At 37.0% G+C, this 2687-nt stretch overlaps 1 long non-coding RNA gene across 1 annotated transcript; it reads left to right on the top strand.

Annotated features, from left to right (window-relative positions):
• The first annotated feature begins 2059 nt into the window (after positions 1-2059).
• On the top strand, positions 2060-2455 carry LOC137096912 (uncharacterized). The gene is made up of 2 exons (XR_010909795.1): positions 2060-2128; positions 2228-2455. It is a non-coding gene; the product is annotated as an uncharacterized lncRNA (long non-coding RNA).
• The last annotated feature ends 232 nt before the right edge of the window (positions 2456-2687 follow it).

The following is a 2687-nucleotide window of genomic DNA, read 5'->3' as shown; positions in this document are numbered from 1 at the left end:
CCATAGATCCCTTCAAACCTAAAAGCAAGTTTTGCCCCTCCACAGACAGCATACATATCAAGTGCTTTGAAAAAGTAGTAGAGAGGGACTTCAATAAGTTAATCACCCACAGACAACCATTCCATTCTAATTTGTCTGACATTGAAAGAACCACTTTGAACAAACTGAGTAACCTTAAAGAGGTAGTCTGGAAACCAGCAGACAAAGGGGGAGCTATAGTGCTACTCAACAAAAAAGATTACATTAAGGAAATCAACTGCCAGTTATCTAATAGTAAATTTTACAAACCTGTTGCTACAGACCCCACTAAACACATACAGTCCCTTATTAGGGTTGTGTGCCAAGAGGGATTATCCCTGGGATTTATCTCTTCTTCTACATTTAAATATCTTCAGAAAGATTTCCCTAGAATACCAATCTTTTATACTTTACCTAAGATTCATAAAGGTGTTATTCCCCCCCCCCAGGCCGACCCATTATTTCAGGTTCTTCTTCAGTGTTGGAACCAGTCGCTAAGTATCTGGACTCTTTCTGCCAACCCTTTGTCCCTCTCTGTGATTCCTATATCAAAGACACTAAGCACTTCATTAATATTATAGAAAACCTCAAAGTAGAGGAGGATAGTGTTTTAGTAACTATTGATGTCACCTCACTTTATACCAACATTCCATTAGATGAGGCCCGTACCACCATAGAGAATGTCCTCCATAACAGAACCAAGTTACATCCACCCACACATTTCCTTATGGACCTGTTGGATATAGTTTTAGAGAAAAATTATTTCCGTTTTCAAAATCAATTTTACTTTCAGGTCTTTGGTGTGGCAATGGGCAGTCCATTGGCCCCCTCAATTGCCAATTTATTTATGGCAAATTTAGAGAACACTGTATTATTAAATCCATCTTCAAATATGTATCACACCAATATTATATATTATGGACGATTTATTGATGATATATTCATGGTATTTAAATCAACCGAGGCTGCAGTAGGTTTCTCTAATTGGATCAACACCATACATACGTCTATTAAGTTCACCAGCCATTTCAACCTGGCACATATTAATTTTCTGGATGTCACAGTCTATAAAGATCACAATAAACTTTTAGTCAAGAACTTTAGAAAACCCACAGATAAAAATTCTTATCTTCATTACAACAGCTTCCACCATTTTAGTTTAAAAACCAATCTTCCATTTTCACAGCTCCTCAGACTTAAACGGAACTCAAGCACCAAGGAACAGTTTATTCAGGAAAGTGTCACTTTAAGCCATGAGTTCAGAAATAGAGGCTACCCCAAACATGTAATAAGGAAAGCATTAACCAAAGCTGATAAAATAGATAGGACCACCTTACTGAAAGAATGCCCCAAACCCATAAAAAATCAAATTATTTGGACACAAGAACTATCGCACTATTCCAAACAGATTACCAGAATCATCAAAAAACACTGGCATCTTCTTCAAGATATTCCAGGTTGCCAAAAACCACCCATTTTTGGTAATAGGCGTACTAAAAACATAAGAGACTTGTTAATTCATACAGATTTAACCACTACTACTACTACACCTAAAAGCACTTTGAGAGGCCATTACCCCTGTGGACGCTGTAAATGTTGTCCGCAATCATGGAAAACTAAGGAGGTACACAACTATAGGAACAAAGTGGGCACCACACTCAAACATTTTTCCAATTGTAATAGCAGTAACCTTATCTACCTTCTAACATGTGACTGTGGTTTGTGGTATATTGGAAAAACAACCAGACCTTTGAGAATTAGAATGTCTGAACATAAATCCAGAATAAAATGTTTATCTACTGAGTCCCTCCTATATTCACACTTTACACAATACAAACATTCACCCAACTCCTTTAAATTTTGTGCTCTGGAATGCATCATTCCAAAACCCCATATGGACTTAGAAAAACTACTATCCCAAAGGGAAATGTATTGGACCTTTAAGTTGAAAACCTTTTCCCCTCAGGGACTTAATGAGTCACTCAATTTTAGCTGTTTCCTTTAAGTTTCCAATTACCCTTTATAAACCTGTGGTTGAACCTACAGAAGTACTCGCAGTGTGAATATACTACTAGCAGAGTCATTTGTTGTAAATGCTATCTGGCATGATGTGAGTATATATGTTTGTTGTATGGATTATTTTTACTTCTGTAATTTTGCTGGAGAATACTTGTTACTCTATGTTATGTTATGTTATATCTTGTTATAGATAAGAGTCTAAGAGTTGCTGATTACTTCAACTCCTGAAGAAGGGGATCTCTTTCCCCGAAACAGGGTACAAAAATACCCGGGCACCCCTGTTGAATGCCATTCGGACTTTTCCTACAGAGACTCATTTTGAGAAGCAGTGCTCCATTTTCACTGGACTTAATTTGGATTTATTCCATGAAGATTTTTGAGAGTGGTGCTCCATCTTCAATATAGCCTCAGGACTCTATGCTTACTTTGTGTATGATTTACCTCATTGTATGTATCCCTGAAGCCTATATACAGTGGTACCCTTGTTTAGACCTGGAACTGTTACATTTGAGAGCGGTTGCTCCTTTTGATTTTGTTTTGGGCCACTGAATTGAGCTATATACTCGGGATTTTGTTAATTAGCATACTATATGCTCTTTTGACATTATATTTTGACATTCTACATAGACTGTTTTGTGTTTGTGCTGATA

The sequence above is a fragment of the Anolis sagrei genome, chromosome 4 (assembly GCF_037176765.1).
Source record: "Anolis sagrei isolate rAnoSag1 chromosome 4, rAnoSag1.mat, whole genome shotgun sequence".
Taxonomy (NCBI): Eukaryota; Metazoa; Chordata; class Lepidosauria; order Squamata; family Dactyloidae; genus Anolis; species Anolis sagrei.
The sequence above is the reverse complement of the archived record's forward strand: the minus strand, read 5'-3'. Positions and strand labels throughout refer to the sequence as shown.